A 15,020-nucleotide genomic window follows, 5' to 3' on the forward strand; every position below is an offset into this window, starting at 1 on the left:
CCTGGAAATGAACTCATCATCCAACATAGCACCGACCACAATGGCGCATGCGGAAACGTAGGCATGTTTAGAGCCATGCGCAACCTGCGCCGACCCATCAGTGTAAATGATGCAATGGAAGTCCTCCAAAGGTCGCATAGCCAGAGGAGCAGGATGAACGAATTCATACTGCAAGTACTCTTGCGACCGTAAGGAGGCGTCAAAAATAAACGTGACATCCGTGGATGTCAATGACGCAGCCCACTGAATCCACCGAGGGTGCAAAGCTTTTGAATTTGGCACACTTGCTTTTGTGACTGCCTCCAAATGAGGACAGGGTGTTACCACCAACATGCGTTTCCCCTGCGATAGCGCTCGTTCTTTAAGAATCGCCATCTGTACAGCTGTTAAAACTTTCTCCACAGTGGGAAACCGCAATTCAGCCGAAGTGTACAAGTGTGACTTGTAAGCAATAGGTACTGTGTCACCTTCATTGAAAGTCAGGTACGTGAAACCCACCGCCCCTGGAATAATTCTTATCACCAGGTTGGTGTGGTTATCACGAGTCAATAAGTATTTAGAAGCGAGCAGATCAGCTTGCAAAGATTGCAAAATGGCCGAATGCTCAGGCAGCCAGCATGATTTTGAAAAAGTTGGTTGTATCAAAGCATACAAAGGCTTGATACGCTGGGCATATTCCGGAACGTAAGTTCTGCCGAAATTCAAGAAGCCCAGTAAAGACTGTAATTTTTTCAGTGTTGTAGGAGCGCGCAACTGGGCGCATTTTTCCAGGAAGTGAGGAGCCAATCCTCGACCTTCATTGTTCAGCTCATAGCCGAGGAACAACACTGTGTGTTCTGCAATGTGCGATTTTGCAAAATTAAACTTGTAACCCATATCTGCAAAGTTACAAATTATTGAATTCACCCGACACAGATGCATCCAAATTTCGTCGTCTGTGAGATATATGTCATCCACATAAGAACATGCATCTGGATCGATACCCTCCAATAGAGTGACTATTCTGGAGGTGAAGACTCCAGGACTATTTTTGTAGCCCATAGGGAGTCTTCGGAAGCATTTTTGCACACCAGCGGACGTAAAACTTGTCCATTGGGAGCTAAAGCCATCCAGTCTGTGGGCATAAAAGCCATTGGAAATGTCAAGCGTTGTCTTGAAACGCTTACGCACTAGACTATCCACTAACGCAGAGCCGTGAGTATTCTGTACTGCACAGTTACGGCAATGCGAGTTCAAATGCCGGTAATCCAATACCAAACGAAATGATCCGTCAGGTTTGGTCACAGTAAAAAGGGGATTATTCATCGGTGACACACACGTTTCAATAACTCCCTGATATTCCAATTGTTCAAGGATTCCTGCGACGGCAGCTTTAGCTTCACGCCGTATGGGATATTGAGGCTGAGGCTGCGGCTCAGACCGCAAAGGAATTTCGTGGCACGGGGACAATTTGTCCCAACCACATTGGTTGCGGTAGAGAGCCGGTGCAAGAGCCCGAGCCCACTCTTCTGCAAAATGCTGCGCATGCTCAGTCGAGACAGTGTGCGCGAAACTGGGAAGGATTACCTCCTCCCCTCGCGGCGCTGCGAGCACAAAAGGTGGGGGCCAGTCAGCCTCGGAAAGCAAAATGTCGTACGTAGACGAAAGGTTCTCCCAAAACACCCCTCTGACAGTACGCTGTATGTCACCTTCAATTAACAGGACAATTTCAAAAAGTCTTTCAGGGGGAGCTAATCTCGTATCGGCTGTTTCTATGACAACAAACACTTCAGTCGCTGTCACCTTCAGTAGTGGACGGAGCGCCTCTCTGACTATGGTAATCTCCGCCGCGCTGTCCAGCAAGGTCAGAGCCCACGTCAGATTCCGAAGCCGCGATCTCACTATCTGTGGCATATCTATGCGCTGTTAAGGCTGCGACTTTCTTTTTCGCAAACTGCGGACGCTTAGGCGTAGAATCCTCCTGCTTCACTGCGCCGTCCGTCTGGCTGGACTGACCACGTCCTTGTTGGCCACCATGTCCACGTCCACCCCCTCCTCCAGTGGTCTTCGGGACCGATGTTTCCTGAAAGGAACGAGGAGAGCGTTGATCAGAACCCTGAAATCGATCAGGTGATTTAATCATCGCGCGATCGCGCAAATCATAAACTTTTTCTGTTGGCGCAGGTGCTTGTACTGCAGGAAAAGAATCCTGAGTCTGTGTATTCTGCTTCCCCTGTGTCTGTTTCTTAGGCCAATTTTGTTTTTTGGACTTGGGCTGGACATCTGTCACTGCAGATTGTCCCTGAGGTTGTTTTTTCTCCTTTACTGGGAAATATTTCAGACCTCTACTTGTGCGGCCAATTGTCTTATAAGCGGCCACCACAATCTTTGCTAACTGGCGGGGTTTGTCGGCATCGGGCAGAGCAGCCAAAGCATTCGACACCTGAAAGTTAACTGCATCTCCTTTAACATTGGAGAGAATGAGATCACATACAATCTCAAAAGAACCACACAGGCGCATACCCAATTCAACCGCTGCCTCTTGTCCGTGATCATTCTGAACACGTCTAATGATGTCAGGCAGGGCAGTCATAGACGGGGTGCCGAAGCACCTTGTATAAACTGCCGCAAATGTTTTTCCCCAGCTTTCACAGTCAACAAGTTCAGGAGTTAAATCCTTCGGTAGAGTAATCGTTAACATTCTATGTTTATCAGCAGGAGTAGAATTCGGAAAAACCGCCTCCAGTTGATCAAACTTCTCTGCTAGCCAGAACGGGAAGTCATCGTTGTCAAGCGGACGAGCACCAAAAACCGAATTAACCATCACTGGATTGAGACGCATTCCGCCTCGATCGATGGGAACGGCCGCACCCCCCTGGGGACCACCAGGCAGGTGGCGACCGATGTATTGCACTAATGCACGAATCACGGAAATGGAAACAACATGCAGCCTACGAATTTCCTGCAGGGTACAAGCGCCGTGATTCGGGTGCGGGGTAAAGCCACCCAACGCAGGCCAATTTGTACCTGGAATTGAGAGTGGACCTAACCTCGCTGCGGACAAAGAGTGGGGGAGGGCGCCATCAAACCAAACTCGATGCTGCCAATGATCAATAGGTATTTCCAATGCCCTGTACGGCGTATACTCAGCCGGGACATCCGAGGCGGTGTAGGAGTGGAACAAACCAGAATTAGCGTCCACAGCCGGAAACGTAACCCAAGAGTAAAACAACTCGTAAGGAAACGCCGGATCTGCACATACCACGAAAATCACAGCCATCCCATCTACTGGGACCTGGTACGTCTGAAGATGGTTGCGTACCGCTACGCGACTATGCTGCGCAATAGCCACCGCCGCCATGACAACACTGGAAACAAGAAAACACAAAGAATACTTTGTAGCACAACTGGGTAGTAATTCAAAGAAACCGTTTAAGAAAATATCAAGCTTGAATAAAACCTATTCCAAAAAATAGGTAGGTTTCACCGACACCCCGCTTTCCGGAAACGGAGGTGAAGGGGTTAAGGTATGAACGATAAACTACTCGAGTGTCATGATATAAGACCACCGAAAACGTTGGGGGCCATGTCGCAGGGTTTCTGTTCTCACACAGAACTGTGCACAGAGGAGTGGAACCTCGGCAAATTAGGGTGTCCCAAAACTTACCTTAGCAACCAACTCACCCCTTACCGAGCTAGCTACAGTGTCTCATTGGACATATCAAACTCCCAATGTTTAGACAAACCAGAACATGAACTTACAGTACCTCAGGGTACGTGGAACTCATGAACACTCTTTTGTTATATTATCATTACAAACCAGAACATGGAGTAAAGAAGACACATGTGCATTTGAAATGTTTATTTACTAATGCCGTCTTCTCAGGCGCAGTATCTTAGATAATACAAGTATACTTATTATCAGTATCAAAATTATCAGCATAGTTACTAAGACATAAAAAGCGAATGGTGACAGCATGTTAACATGCTGTAATGTATAAGAGTTAACAACACTTATATCTCACCCTCCCTAACACATATATTATATTATTAGCTAAGAAGGTCTCTTTGGGTTGTTTTAGGGCGGGCCCATACCTTAGTGTCCTAGCATGAAGGAATCACATCAGCATACACCAGCTCTCTCTGCATGTGCACCGCATCAAGTGTGTTCTATGTGCCTCGTGCAAAGCAATATCAATCCCGCCTGAAGCCAGAGTTGGCAAAGGCTGCACTTGTGTTATGACTATGAAGGCGTGGAGATCAGACCTCATAACAATTCCCTATCGTGTTGTTCCTGAAACTTCAGCACTCTTCGTGCAGACATAGTTTATTAAGCAAAGCTGATATCAGAGCAATAACATATTATTCTCACATAAACCACGGCAAACTACTAGGTTGAAAGCTAAGTCAACAATTAAGTGTCGTGTGCAGAAGTTGCAAGAAAGAAAAATGGCGTTTAAACCTCAAATGTACCTATGCTAACTTAACACGATATAAGGATATACAGGAGCTATATGACACCTCTTCAGTAGAAGAGTCATTTTCTTTCTCGCTTACTTGTGCTGCTTTACGTTGTTCGTGTAACTTTATTATTTCTTTACGGATTTTCTTGTACATACTCTCTATACTACTGATGGTTCTGTGCTTACCCTCGGCTATATTATCACTCCACCTTGTCAGGATTCTCATTTCGGCCGGATCTTTGGTCGGGTAATCTTGTTCCCTTATTAAACAATTAATCAGAAACTTTAATAACATGAGCTGGATCTCAGCTTTCCTTTGAGACATGGCTTCACCAATACTTTCTGGATCATCCCCTGTACGGATGAAACGATATATTCTGTCTAGATCTTCTTTCATATTCGGTAGGGTGTCCAAATACCCGGTCACCCGTCTTACACGGATGGAATATATAACTGTACTATCATCACCTGCAACTGGATCATAGCGGCATTCAGTAAGAGCTCGTCGGATATCTGCAACGGACTTATATTTGGGCGTACGCTGTAACGCACATTCATGTAACTCGACTAACGTTACTCGTTGGTGTGGTGGCGGGGTACCAGGAGGACCTCCTCCTGCGGCCCCTAAACTAGAATCGTCGACTGATACTCTTCGTATTGGCGCGGCGGGAAATTGTAATGTAGGCTGGACCGGGGGTACCGTGGCAGGTACTCCGGTGTCTGGAGGAGCAGGATTTACATTATTTACAGGAGCTGGCGGAACAGGATTTGCATATTCTGGGACTGTGTCGTCCAAATAGGACGAAATGAAAATATCAGCTGCGGTCGGTTTGTGACGTAGCTTGATCGGAACTAATGGTGGCGGAAAATTACTGGATGCCTCCGGGGTTGCTTTTGGCAAGCCCTCGGCAAGAAGAGGGTACATACCCTTAATGAGGGCATTCCTCTGTCTGTCGGACTGTTCGGTTTTGACTCGTTCACCTATCTCGATTAGTTCCCTTTCTTGGGCTCGTTCTAAGGATTCTCTTCTTAATTCTGACTTTCTGATTTCTTTTTCGGTTCTTTTATGAGATTCTTTGCGCCATAACTCGATGGCATCTTTCTGTGACTGTCTGGCTTTCTTTTTCCATAATGCTTCTTCTACTCGCATGATGCACTCGGCATCCCACGTACCTGATACGGGCCATCTATACTTTTCTTCTAACTCTTTGGTGTACTCCACCCATAAATCTAGATATAATATGGCACTTATGCCATGCTTCTGATACATAAAATGACCTGGACTGTCCCTAGGCGGGACAGGAACTGCTGCTTCTAACAGACCTTTTCTGGTTTTTAACTGACGTAATTTAGAAAATAAGGGCATGACTGAACTGTAATCTAGACACAATACAATACACAATGAACACGATAATTACACCACTTTCATACCACGACATTAAAAATACATGAAGAACATTTAAAATAACAGTTCGAACAGAATACTACCTGGAATACTGAAAACAGAATACATGAATCTTCTCGAGAACAGAACTGACTAGAACAGAAACTAGATGCACTGCTAAAACAGTACGAAACTTACCGGTCTCATAAAGAGACACGTCAGGACCCGCATCCACCGAAGTGGACACTTCGTTTTGGGTCTGTGTACCACCAAAACCCACGGACCAGAGTCAATTAGATTGACCCTGTCTAGATACTACCCCAGCAACGGTACTCACCGGGCAGCAAGAACGGAAGGCCTCGGACTGGACTGGACTGTTTTGACGCCGGACGGACGAACTTCGGACTTCAGTTACGGGTGGGCCTCCGGATACCTCGGACCTTGGACTCTTGGCTTGGGCTCTGGTCGGGACTCGCCGCGTTCCTCCACCGCCTCGTCTGGATGCTGGACCGCCACCTCCGTCTCCTCCGTGGGCCTGAGGGATACTTGAAGCAGAAATATCTGCACGTGCACGGTATGGTTCCGTCACGGCTGCAGAGGGTCAGGGGGCCGGCGTGGCTTCACCGGCGCGTGGGGAAAGGGCAAGTGCCTGTTCGGGCGCCATTATGTGGTATATAAATAAATAATACCGGATCTAGGTTTGACTGGACATAGTAATAACAGATAGCTCAATAAATAAGAGTCAAGATTCGAGGTAGTAGGAGTTTGCAGGTTTAATACAGCATAAAGGACAGGAACAGGACAACCTGCACGGGAACAGGATGGCAGGGCCCTGCAGGGGGGACAGGGAATGAGCGCGCTAACTTTAATAACAGTACACAAGCATATATACTAAAACAGTTGCATTACAACACATACAATAGGCGGAGCAGTGGGTGTGGTCAATAGCAGTCGCGAAAGATAAGGGTGAAAGTAGGTGTAACAAGAGGCGTATACATGGACATGTGATGTAAACGTAACAGAATATGTCATAAATGGGGCGGAAACATGGAGGGGGCTACCTAAGGAGCCGGGACCTCTGACCTAGAGGTGCGCGCAAACTGACAATTACGTGTTACTAGGAGAAGCTGGGGGCTATGAACTCTGCGCTAGGAGCAGAGACTGAAGTCTGGAGAGTCAGGGCGACATGTACCTAAACCCTATCTAGTATCTAATGTTTAGAGGACATGTTGATATAAACTAAGAGTCAGGAGGGGAAAGGCTAACAGACTCTAAGACTGGAGCATGCATTATTATACATGTAGTGCGTGTTGAAGAATATTAAATGACCATTAATACAGTATTTCTCCTACATGGAGACGTAAAGGCTAGACAATGACGGAAACTATTGATGCGATTCAGTAGCTTAGGAATGCAGAGAAGGAGGGCTGGACTGATAACTAGAATCATAACATACTCTTGGCAGACTCGTAGGCAGAGCCAGGCCGAGCCGGGCACTGTGAGGCAGGAAGTAAGTGAAGGGTCGAGGATACAGGTGGGGGCTGTATCGCTCCTCAGCGAGGGTTCAGGAGACAGGAGCTGAATCTGGTGTCCGGGCCCTTTTGAGGCCTAGAAACGGGGACTTTACAATGAAATAACGTGCACACTGAGAAACGTGGCAACGTAACTTTACATAGGCCTAATACTCGTAGCTTTCACGAGAACTGGGAACTGGCATACTAGAGATGGACACAACTGTAATTGCGTCTTTAATCGAACATGGGGGATACATATGCATATTAATCATGCACACATAACATAAGATGGGGAACACGTAGGGACACAGAACATGGCAAAATTTACTTTTCCACACTATAACGCAACACACATGCGTAGCTGTTGTGACGGGGTGTCACTGCCATGATCAGGCAGCGCTCTGTGATAATGCGTCACCTCACAGCTGGTTGCTGTCAATAATCTAATGAAAGCCTATGTCACAGGGAATTAGAATGTCATTCTCAGAGTCCCTCATTCAATCTTGCAAAGAAAAGAAAAAAAGGTAAATATGTCTCAACCACCCAGGTCGAAACTCCTTAGCTTGCAATTTTCAATCAGGACAATCTGATTAGTGATCACTAAGAGTAGCAGAGGGTAAATATTAGAGGTAATATGGGACTTAACATCCAGACCTCAATTTTGTTTGCTGCAACCATCAAGTACTTGTGAATGTACATATTTTAACAGAATATACAACTTATGAGTTTCTGGAATTTCCTCTCTTGCAGTATGATTCTTACTACCTGTTTGTATGTGCTTGGCACATAGCTGTTGAGACTGCACAACTTCAAAAGACCAAGCACCAGGAAAAAGCCCCCAGCAATAGTCCATTTTGTTTTAATAATGGTGGTTCCCTAAATCCCTGGGGCAGGTGACAATATGTGCATGATTATATCCTTGCTTCAGGCACAAACCTAACTTTATACCTAGTTTTGCCAGTCACTGTCTTTGTTAGAACAGATTCACAATTGCTTTATTAACCTTGCTGCGTTCTCAAATTTGCTTGAAAATGCACCATTTGCCCACTTTTTCTTCAAAATGTTCTCCGGGGGAAGATCCCCCAGGAACCCCTCTTGGGTGATTTGGGCTCGCTCGCCAGCAGGTCAACTTTGTGAATGGTTGAAAGTGTTGGCAGTGCGTGAAACAGCCCTCTTTGTGCCGTAAATCACTGGGGCATGTGTCAATGTGTGCATGATTATATTCTTGCTTCAGGCACAAACATAACCTTACACCCAGTTTTGCCAGTCACTGTCTTTGTTAGAACAGATTCACAATTGCTTTAGTAACCTTCCTGCTTTCTCAAATTTGCTTGAAAGTGCACCATTTGCCCACTTTTATTTCAAAATTTTCTTCCGGGGGAGAAACCCCCGAAGGTGGTTCGGACCTGCTCGCTACGCTCACTCGCTACGCTGCCTTACTGTGTCCCAAAATGATGCATCTCCAAAAAGTGTGTCACCAACATGAAAAGTTTGGAAAGCTGTGGCGTAGATTCTTTCGTCCCCTCCAGCAGACCCACGATTCAGAGGTTGTTCCGGCGTGCCCGGCCTTCTGCATCATCAGCCCGCGCCTGGAGGGAGTCGATCTGTTGACGTATGTGTTGTAATTGCTCTTCATGGGCCTGTACCTGGGGTACCATGGTGTCTACCTTTTACTCATTTATTTTAGCCCACTCTGCCAATTTCGTATGATCCTCCTTCAGCAAGTTGAGATCCACCGAGATTAAGCCCAGCTGTCCTTCCAATACAGAACAGGAATCTCGAATCTCTCGTAAAATCATGTCCAGCTTGTCCCCGAAGTGTTGGTCTCCACAGCCCCCTCCATCTGGTGGGACAGGGTGGAAGAATGACCCGAAGTCGGAGAGAGAGAGATCCTGCTCTCCCAGACCTCGTTGGCACCCTAGGCCTTCCCTTGCCCATAGCCGGCGGCGTGGTGGGGCCAGGTAGCGAGCACCCAGCAACAGCAATTGGATATCAACAACTACACCACAGCCGGCGGAGAGCCTCGCCAGAAAACAAGCAACCACCACCAGTCAACGATACAAGGCAGTAGCAAGGAACCCACTCAGTCCAATCGCAAGGGCAACCCAGGGTACCCTGGAGGGTTATGGCAGCCGATATCCCTTGTAACAGCGAGCCCCTCCAGCTCACCGGAGTAAAAACAGAGGAAATGGCGGCATTAAGGTTCCCATTCAGCTCCCATATCACCAAGCCCAAGCAGCTAAGCCAGGTCTCTGCGCAGCCAGGTGTTCCCCCAGTCAGTACGCCAATGCAGGTCACCAACCACAGGTGCACACCACTCCCAGCTCACCTCTGATCCCAACTCCGCACCGGGCACCACCGGTCCAGACAAGGTACTGCCTTGGCCATGTGGTGCGATAGGGCTCCCCTAGGTATGTAGAAGCTCTCTCTCCATAACTTCCTGCTTAGGAGGCAGGGGGGGCCCACCAACCAACTCTGACGGTCCGCACCCTCGCAGCCTCACCAGTGGTCCGGGAAGGATCTCCAGGCACCACCCTGTGCAGTGGGGTGGGGGGGGCGAAGGACAAAAGCCACAGCGCTTATCAATAGCCCTCTCCACGATCTCACCTCAGAAATGGGGGGCACCAATCCAACACTCCTAGCCACTCCTCCGATCAGTAGTGTCATGCGAGCACAGACGGTGTCCGCCGAGAAGCCGCTACCGATCTGTGGCACAATGCGGCCCCACAACCACCCGGGCCTCTTCGGGGAAGCCTCCCCCAGCAGCAGGCACAGTAGCACCAGTGCACCAGTGCGTCACCCGTCTCCGCGGGCGGTATCAGGAACCCGGTGCCCCCAGCACGCCAGGGCAGAACACCATTTAGGGGACTCAGCAGCAGTGAAGAAGCCTGGGCCCAGAGCCGGGGTCTCGCGTGGACGCTGCAGCCAGGATCAGGCGCCGGCAGCCCCGCCAGGCCACAGGATAACCCGCGGCTCCAGACTCTCAACAGGCCTCAGGAAGGCCAGAAATCTCCGCCGCCTACAAGACCGCTCCAGGGGGCTCCAGACGTCCACAAAACTCCGTTGAGGCAACCGTTTAGTCAGGATATGTCAGCCGCTCCCTTTCCACCATCTGACAAGGTAGGGAGAGTCGGATAATTGATCGGGTTTGAAACCCCGGACCGGAGCTCGTCGCTTATGCGACCACCATCTTGGGCTGCAATCCACGCCCCCCTCCCCCCCCCCCCAGCAAATTTCTATGTTTTTTAAAACTTAAAGCAAGATGTCAATCACTGTTCTCAGTGTAGGGTGGGTGCAGGGCCTGGCCTATGGCCAGGCCCTGCACCCACCCCCCACTGACACCCAACCTCCTTCTTTTTGAATATATAAATATAAAAGGCAGGCCTGTTGACTTTATACGTAGGTGAGCACATCAATATCTACAAAGGAGACGTATTGACACACATTGTAATGTTTAATAATACTTATTGCCACAATATGTTTAAAAAAAAGAATTTTATCAGCAAGCCTAAAGATGTATTTGACTCTTTTTTTCACATTTTTCAAGTCACAAAATTCCATAGAACCAGCCCAAAGGAATCTCTGCACTCCAACAGTAGAGCATACAGCTGCAGCTTGGAGTGCTTTAAAATTATGGTCAACTATCCTGGGGTCATGGATTCAATGGCCCAGGAGACTTACTGTGTATATTTTTTAATGTTGCTGTGCTCACTGCAGCCCTCCACAGCATTAAAATATGGTTGATGGTGCCCCTGCCACTTTTAGGGGCATCACCAGGATTAAAAATTATAATTCAAAAGCACATGCAGGGCATTGTGGGGTGCTCCTCCCTGGAGCAGGGACTAATAAATGAGTGTCTCCTTTGTGCTATGTTTTATTTGTTTGGGGTATCCTGGTTGCTCCCAGGACACACAACCTTTATATTCAATTTGGGACTGAAATGGGGAGTCCCAAGCCCCTGTGGTCCTGTTTACTCCCCAGCCAGCACCCACACTGTTTGCCATGGATGCTGGACATATTTTTACAGTGGGTGACCCAGTGGTCACCTGGGTTAGCCAGAACTTTTTATTAATGTTAGGGGTTATGGGGAGACCCCCAATGCCCCTGTGGGCCCTGCTGACTCCCCAGCCAGCATTAATCCTTTGTGTAGCAGGAGCCAGCTATGTTCTTCAGCTCCTGCCCAGCGACAGCAGCTTTTTTCTCTGCTCCCACCATGTGAGAGCAAAGCTGTGTTCACTGCCCCAGGAGAGTGCGGGCAGGGATTAGATTCACATTCCCTGCTCCACCTCTTCTGGATAGGGATCTGGTAAATGTCCTGAAGGATGAGGTCCTTGGGTCACTGTATCTGTTGTGGCCCCAGGGAATGGGGTAATTGGGGCCGTTCTACAGCTCAGGAAGGGGGACAACATGCCCCCTCCGGATAAAAACAACTTTGGCCCCAGAGGATGGGGTCCCCAGAGCATTTCAGAGGTTCAGGGAGGGGGTACCTGTGACAGCCCTCCTCCCCTTAAACATTAAATTGGCACTAGGGGATGAGGTCCTTGGTGTCTTCTATAGGCTCTGGATGGGGCCTGCATGCCCCCTGCCCCAAAACTACATTACTAACACCTCCTGAGCCCTGGTCCACCCCCTTCACCTGCCTTTGAAAGGCAGGGTATCTGAACTCTGGCCCTTATATCTTTTATTAATTATTTTTGTAGGATACCATACTGAGCCCCCGAGTCGTAAAATGACTGCCGCCACATCTTTTTTGATGTGGTGGCAGCCAATCAAATCTTATCTTTAGATCTGTCTGGTCTGTGGATCCTCCATGGCCTTACATATACATAAAATTTGAACCATAATTTCTCAAAAATGGTTAATCGATTTACACCAAATCCCAAAAAGCCCACTTTCTGGACCAAGAGCTAGCATTCTGCCAAATTTGGTGTAAATCTGTTTAGCCATTTTAGCTGTAGCTGTATCTAATTGTCCTTTGGAGAACTGGATGGGGAAAACACATTTTGACCCCATTTTTTCGGCCACATTCCCGCGGGACGGATCACCTCGAAATTTTCCAGGAAGAAGCTCAACTGGATGAGACTTTTTTTGGACAGTTTGGCAAAGATTTGCCAAACGACACAAAAGTTATTAGCAAAGCAAAACATGTATTTGCTATGGTATATGCTCAAGCGTGGTTATGAAAATTATAGTGTGTGTTTGTATACATATATACATATATCTATATATAGGATGACCTGACATTGGAAGTAAAGGTATGTACAAACTGTCTTAAGAATTGACTCAGTCATACATTAAAATCAATTAATTCCCCTATTACTCAATTAGAACTTTTTAGGACAACAGTATTTAAAACTATTTCAAGGCAAGGCTGCTCAAAAAGTTTCATCAATACTTTTGACATGCCAGAAAAAAAAAATAGCACAGCTGTGTATTCACACTTGCATCCCACAGGGATGATGTCATTGCCCACACTTGACCAAAAAATGCATTGTTTGCAAACCATAATTGAGTATTATGCTGTGGAGCTGAAGGGAGCGAGTGGAGTCTTGTAAAAGATTTGTACTTGAGGCACACCCTGCAGTACAAATCTCTACTTGCAGGCAATTGCACAAGTATAAATCACTTAACGTGTAGAAATCTTGCGCATATACACAGGAAAAACACACAATTTTTAATTGTTCTCACTAGTTTTAATTTGCTGCTCAAATTCTACACAAAACCAGTTTGGCTGCTTTGCCTTCTTTTTATTGATCTGACTTTGTGTGGAATTCAGTGGATATTATGCCGTTCCCACCCCGTTACTCCCACTTTCCATAATTGATTGGACATTTGGCGCTGCACAGGTCAAAGCAAGGAGAACAACATAAGGGTATTACATGCCTCCGTGATGCCATCAGCTCAATCACATGGCAGTGAGAAAGGAATTTAATATACACAGTTCTCTGTAGTTCGGTCGAACAAACAGTGTATTCTGGCTGTGCATACTTGTTAACCTCCATATGCACTTGCAGGAATTAAGATATTGATACAAGTATTCCACTGAAATTTGTCGAACTCCCACCCAGGCACATGCTGTTGTTAGTACTAACTAGGTGTTTAATAACATTCCAGGGGAGCCAGCACTCAATTTGGAAGTAAAACGATTGTGCTCATTTCCCTGCCTTCACTAGCACGGTTTCATTTGGAACAAAGTGTAGCATTAAATCTCTTTCTTGCCCAATCTTTGAAACTTAGGGGGGCATTTAGGTGAATCGCCGTAAAATGGTCAGTTGTCTGATAACGTCAAACTTGTGCTAATCACCCCCACCTTAGTTTGACCTGTGGCAACCGCCATGTTTCTGCCAGTGGAGCCTCGCCACCAGAGTATTGCCAAGGCCTAGTAGTGGTCATCCTATTTATTGCGTGGTGGTTGTCACAGGATTTCTTTTGCCCGAGAGGCTTGACAAACGCATGTTAGCGTCATTGATTTGTTGTTAATGAAATCACACTTTGGGAGTTTGTTTCAGTAAAACAAAACATGAATGCTGAGTGGGAGTAAAAAACATGGCACCCACTCAATATTCTCTTTACCACCAGCTTCTCCACATCGTTCAGTTATTCGTATTGTACACCATAAACAATTAGTGGCTATGATTTATCAATTGATGTGATGTATATGTTCAAAATAATAGGGGGTTAAAAAAGTTATCCTTTTGTACGAATGTACCACTTTTGAAATCTTTCATGTATTCACTGATAAGTTGGACAACGGAATAACTCTTTTAACAAAATTCAAACAAAATACTAAAATATATATATTCAAAATGAACAATATCTTTTATATACAAAATAATTATTAAAAATGTAATGACATCAGGTTCTGTCAAATTGTTTGTTTCTGTATATAATAAATGCAATTGCATGATTCATGTTCTAGATCTTTCTGACCGCACACATAGTAACAGAACCTTGCCCAGGTGTTTTTCACAACCTGCTCAAGATGGTTGTATGACGATACTTAGCGTGACATTACTTCGCATGCTTTTATTGCGATGTTTTTACATAGCAAATGCCTTTACTTCGCATAATTTTAATTAGCATTCAATTACTAAGCAAGTGCATTAATAAGATATTAATTTACTTTTACTTCGCATAACCTTTCTACGCATACCACTACTTGGTGATCATACACCTACCCCCTGACCGTCCCCTACACTGTAACTCTATCCTACACTACCCCCTTACACTACCCTAAACACTACCCTACACTACACAAACACTACAACACTACCCCCAGCACGACCCTACCCCAAGTCCTTCCCCTACACTGTAACACTACCCTACACGACCCCCTGACACTACACTAAACCCTAAAACACTACCCTACACTACACAAACACTACCCTAAACCCTAAACCTCTACCCCAGCACGACCCTACCCCTACCCCAAGTCCTTCCCCTACACTGTAACACTACCCTACACAACCCCCTGACACTACACTAAACCCTAAAACACAACCATAAACCCTAACCTTACACTACCTAAACACTACCCTCTACATTACCCTACACCCAAATACAGTACCCTAACCCTAAAACCTAACCTTACACTACCTAAACACTACCCTCTACACTACCCTACACCCAAATACACTACCTTACACTACACTAACCCCACAACACTACCCTAAACCCTAA

This window comes from Lissotriton helveticus, chromosome 10 (assembly GCF_964261635.1).
Source record: "Lissotriton helveticus chromosome 10, aLisHel1.1, whole genome shotgun sequence".
Classification (NCBI taxonomy): Eukaryota; Metazoa; Chordata; class Amphibia; order Caudata; family Salamandridae; genus Lissotriton; species Lissotriton helveticus.